This window comes from Macadamia integrifolia, chromosome 12, assembly GCF_013358625.1.
Source record: "Macadamia integrifolia cultivar HAES 741 chromosome 12, SCU_Mint_v3, whole genome shotgun sequence".
NCBI classification, from domain to species: Eukaryota; Viridiplantae; Streptophyta; class Magnoliopsida; order Proteales; family Proteaceae; genus Macadamia; species Macadamia integrifolia.
In genome coordinates, this window is record NC_056568.1 from 20,666,722 (window position 1) to 20,672,915 (window position 6,194).

Genomic DNA, 6,194 nt, shown 5'->3' on the forward strand with positions numbered 1-6,194 from the left:
TCAGCTGCTTGTACTTCAAATGTAGCTCTGTAATGTAGAAATCCAATATTTGATTTTGGAAATTACAGTTCTCCGGTTGTGTTAGAAAAGGAATTCAAAACTGAAAGGCTCAAACAAAAGGTTACTTCTCTTGGCTGGTCCCACTGGCCATAGGATCAGAGAAAGCCTTCAAGACACGATACGCCTTTGGTTGTCAGAAATTCCACCACTATGCACTGATTTGTGCACATTCAAAAAAGTGGACATGGTGTCTTCTAAAGTATAAACTGAAAACCCAACAAGAAGAGGCTGTAGAGGTGTTGAGAATTATTAAGTCCCATGGTGGCACCTTCAGGTGCTAAATGCAAGGTGGGATGGAGTGTCTAGGCTACTGCTACTGCTACTGCTACTGAGGCTGAGGCTGAGGCGATACGTGATGGAGTTTTGCTAGCAATGGTTTGCAGTTTCTCAAAAGTGTTACACCTTATTGATTGCCAATCTGTCATTATGGTTTTACACTCTCTTCCATCCTCGATTGACTAGGCAACTAAATGTGTGGTTGATGATATTCTTTCCTTATTAGTAAATTTTTCTTTTATTTCTTTTCTTTTTATTCCTTGTTCTGTAAACGGGAGGCTCATGTCCTGGCTGTAAGGGCATCTCATTTGGGAATTTCCCATTTTTGGTGGCTTCGACCACCGCATTGTCTTGTATCTCTCGACTCTGGTAGGAGTTTCTCTGCCTTTGATATCCACCCAAATACAGGAGGAAGAGCAAAACTAAAACAAACTACTAAATGGGCAACTTCATTGAAATATTTCAATTCACAACATTTATGAGAAAATCTGAGCTCAAGAAAGGAAGTGGGGTATGGGAATGAGATACCCAACAAGAAGGGTTCCTGTGTATTAAGGTTTATGTTTGACTTCAACTGTGGTTGCTTTCTATCAGTTAATGCTGTGTACTGACATCCCTTGCAAATTTGGTCGTCTGGAGACTCTGGACTTCACATTTAGACCAAGGAAGAAGCCCTCTCATCCATCATCTGGCTAAATTTTTTTCACAGTACCTAAGAGAACTTGGATCAACCTGGGCTGGGTTGGGCTATAGAGATGACATAGTATTTTTTTTTTTTGGTAGGATGAACCTCACATAATTCAAGCCAGCAGAAATTTTGTGATCGGTATTGGATACATTACTATTAGAGCAAACACCACGAAATACGAAAATAAACCAAAATAGATCCGCACAAGACACAGAGATTTAACGAGGTTTACACACCAATGTAGTGTGTTACGTCCTCGGGCGAAGAAGAAGATGTTTCACTATGTAGAAGAGAGATTATACCCAAGTAGCGGTGAGAAAACTTGCCCTGAAACCTTAGCTCAAAAAACCCCCAAATTACAATGACTTGTCAACAAGACGACAGTACATAATACCAAGTCGCGGGTCGACCTATCGGGTGCTGTCAGTCGGGTCAAACTCCTCTGCTTTCATCATAGATCTTAGGAACTTCCCATTTGGGTTGCCACCAAAATATGTCAAAGCAAGTCAATCTTCAAAATGGGTCAAGAATTCGAGACAAAGTTAACAATTACAGGTCTTAGCTGTGCGTGATCTGATCGGACAGATTTACCTGTTTTTCCTTCAAAAATCGAAAGCAAGAAAACTCTGATAGCCTGCAATAGTGTATTACCATGTTAGCTTTAATTTGAAGAGAGTCTACGGTTTTGCCCCTTTTTTCATTAAAATTTGAGTTCTTTTTTGCCCTTTATCTGATGCCAATTCCGGCCCCAGGATTGGCTAGGATTCAGTATCGCTCTCATCAATATTGATATGAATCAATTGATCAAACAGATCAGATACCGATTCCTTGAGCCTTGGCAGAGAGGGTAGGGTGCAAACGATAGTTCGAAAGCCAAGAGGACCGAGTTCGAGTAACCGTTCGTGGGTAAAAGAGCAAAAAGCTTAAAACTATTAGATTCAAATATTTTCTTATTTTGTTATGATATATCTATCATATGAATGAAATTCAGTTCTCAGCAAAGTCATATAAGTTTAGATTTGTGATATCAGGTGAAGTAAGCTCTTCAGATCTCAAAATTTGAGGTCTAGATTTTTTGAAAGAAGAGTTGGCGCAGGACTAGGGGTGAAGTGGTCAGGCTCAGGCCAGGTTGGTCTAGGTCAGGCCTAGTCGGGCTTGGTGGGCCTGCACCCTTGGACGATGACTTGCCTATTTAAGGAACGAGTCGGTCTTGGCTGGGTTCAATCGGGTTTACTTTAAGCGGGCTTCTATTAATCAGTCGTAATCAGACCTTAAAAGGATTTATATACTATTAAAGCCTTAAATTAGCCTTTAACGAACGTTAATTATCTTAGATTTTAAAAAATTTAATATATTTATGAAATCATCAACAATTTAGAAAATACTTTATAATAAATTGCATTGATAACTTTTGCAATTTGCTTAGATCCAACTGTTCTTGTAAGCATTAGGTTGTAGGGGTGTCAATTCTGAGCCCGCACATGTAGGCCCAAATGAGCCCGACCTAGACCGGCCCGATTAATAAACGTGTCGGGTTTGGGCTTGAAAATTTTATTAAGCGGGCGTTCACGGTGCAAGTAGTTAGCCTGTCGGACGCCCGACCAAACCAACACATTTATAAGCCTGACTTGAACCGACTCGTTGTAGCCCGACCGTTTTAATACTACATAAAATTCCTATTTTGCCACTACTAGTAGGAAACTAATTAAACTTTCTTATCCTTTGCTTTGTAATAGGATTTGATTAATTAACCTTTGTTTTATAAGTCATAATGGTCATAATTTCTGCCTTTTTTTTTTTTTAAACAACCATAATCTCATATCATTTATCATCTTGATTAAAGAGTTGTGTCACATATTTCTGGGCCTTCAACCCACTTAAGAAAATAATTTTATGGTAGACACGTTTAGAGCCTGTTTAAACTTAAATAGGTCCGAATCCCAATTAAGGCCCGATTAAAACCAGTTTAAGGAAGCTAGATTAAAGTTTGCACCGATCGGCCCGATTATAAATCGTACCATGCCCTCCAAAGCTAGGCCCGTTTACTTAAACGGGAGTTCACGGTGCAAGGCATCCAAGTGATCAAGCCCGATTAGGCCCGATCGAGACCAACCCGGCCCGACCGATTGACACCCCTAGTCCTGATGATGACTATTTTCAAGCTTTTTTTGTGGCACCTTTTATCTCCTGGAATGCTTCTGTAATGCTCTTGCACTTCAAGCTTTGTTGGTCTTGCACTATTTTTTAGTGCAAGAATCCCCAAAGCCTCCTCAAAGAGGGGCAAAAGGAGAAAAAGAAGCCCAAATGGGCATAAAATGAAGCATAATATTAAAATGATTTTTAAAAAAGGAAGACAACCAAAATCACTGCTTAGGGTAGTCTATGGCCCATCTGACAATGGAGTGGGCAATAATAGTGGCAGACCTATTAATATAAGGGTTAATTACACTGTCATCCCCTGCATTTACCATATTGTTATAACTATCCCCTGTAGTTCTGACAATTACTCTGTACCCTCTGTAGTTGACAGTGTTAATTAAATAAATTGAAATGGCATATCTATTCCTACAAAAAGAACCAATATAAATGGAATATAACCGTTGGATCCAAGATAGAGATATAGTTGATCTTATCCATTGATGCTAGGGTTTCATTACTATGGGAAAAAGCCTAAGGATTACAATGGAATTGCCCCACCTCTCTCGGGGAAGAAACAAACCAGCAAACCAAGGAAGCGTTTTTGAAGGTCAGATTCAAACATGAAGTCAACCAAAAGCCACTACCTACACTTCTAAACATTCAAAATACAATGCCAACTCCAACGAATCAAATCAAAACTAGAAAAGAGATAGAACTACAAACCCAGAACTAATGGCTTGCGCAGAGAATGATGAAAAGGGGTTTAGAATATCTCAATAGCCGAGTTACAAATTTACAACAAATAAGAACAAAAAGATGGGGATTTATTCGTGGGATAGATGGACTAACGAGATTTCAATACTTGGATGACTTAAATTGAGAACGAGATAAGAGAGAGAGATAATGGTGGAATGCATTGGTTCTCTGTTCTATTTTCATTTGATGGGTAGAAAACCCAAGTTTTCGATTATTGATTTCTTCTCAATCATATTTGGTACTGTTGCATATCACCGGAGTGGAGAAGTTCTTACTTGCAGGTCGGTCACCAAAGAGGAGAGATTCTTGCTTACAGGTCATCAAACATGATAGGTTCATAAGAAAGAGATGAGATTATAATGAAAGGGAGGTCATCAAAGAAGAGAGATTCTTGCTCACAATTCATCAAAGAAAATAGATTCATAAGAAAGAGATGTGCTTACAATGAAAGGGAAGTTTAGGAACATCGTCGGACCTCGCCAGAGGCTTCGTCCATTTGTTGATGGTTCCAACGTTGATGGATGGGGATGAAAAGGTAGAATGTTGGGTTTGGGTTGAAAGGGTAGAATAGGTAGTTCATAGTACTTGAAGGGGTATTTTCGTCTTGTGAAAAAAATCTACCATGTGATGTCATTAATTAACAGTTTATGTCTAACGGAGTTGGTATACCATCAATTGTAGGGGATACAGAGTAATTGTCAATTCTACAAGGAATGGTTATAACATTAGGATAAACTGCAGAGGAGGCCACTGTAATTAAACCTTAATATAATGAAAGCTGTAAAGGGAAAACCCAGACTTTAAAAGAAGGATATTTGATACCAAGGGTAGCAATCTTTAAGGGAGTAATCAAGAGGCAAATGCGAGACATCCAATCAAAACTTGTTAATTTGAAAAAATTGAGATTTGTTCTAGACTGACCCTTTTAGCAGAGGAGATGACCAATCTATTAGCCAACACTTCACCCACAATAGTTTGCATCATAACAAGATGGTTTGTGGCAATCAACTGAAGATCCCCCACCTAAATCAATATTATATAGCCTATCCACATATCTTTTGACTGGGTAGAAATTGTTGCATCAGCGAAAATTTAAAAGGTTCCATCAGGGGGAGGGAAACTCACCACGTTGCTGAGATGGCACTTAGTAAGTTGAGAGTCGAAAATCAAGGAGAGTGCCTCATTCACATTTCTGGCAACCATACATGTCCACTCTCTAAAGGGGGAATAGAAGTTATGAAAACTCTTGAGCTCCTTAGCTTCCAAATCTCCTAAACAATGATGGCATGTGAGGTGAAGATCTCTTGTTGTTCCTTCTTGGCCACTCCTGGAATACTGCCTCAAAAAAAGTTCCAAACATAGAGCGGAAGCCTCTGGTTTGCAGCTGATTTAATAGATTCAAGAAATGCAAACTAATCTTGTTACGCCAAGGAACAATAGAGGAGAGCATACTCCACCATTTCCTGAGCCTGACCACACCCAGGATAAGTATCATCCGTAACTATGTTCTTTTGTTTTAGGTTTCTAAAACTCCAATAGCACCTAAGCAAGCCTTAGAATAATAATAATAATAATAATAATAATAATAAAAAATTGATGTTGACACTTTACATGGATGTGAAGATGTTTATTTGAATAATTTAGATTTAAACTTAATTTGATGCCGGTGATTTAAAAGTGTTAATTTGAATTTATTTGATTATTTATATACTTAAGAATTGATTTGATTATTTGTGGACCTCTAAATATATTGTTAGTTTAGATCTAACAAGGTGGTTTATGCAGGGACCTTGATCAGGAATCTAGATGGCCGTGGGAATTGTTTTGCTTATGAACATATTTTTTTTCTTTGGCATTCTAATGGTATTGTAAAAATTATTATAAAAGATAAACATTTTATTACGGAAGCAAGTAGGCTAGGATGGAAAACCAGGACATGGGTTTTTCTCGTGATGTAATTGGTATTTTATTTCCTTAATATATTTTCTGTTTACAAAACAACAACAAACTCAACCTTAATTATCTCAGCCAAATGGGGTCGGCTACATGGTATTGTGAAAATTATTATAAATGATAAACATTTTATTTCGGAAGCAAGTAGGTTAGAATGGAAAACCAGGACATGGGTTTCTCTCGTGATGTAACTGGCATTTTATTTCTTTAATATATTTTGTGTTTACAAAACAACATCAAACTGAACTTTAATTATAAAAAAAAAAAAAAAAAAAAAAAAAAAAACGTGAAATATTCTCAAAATTTGAGGTCTATATATTTT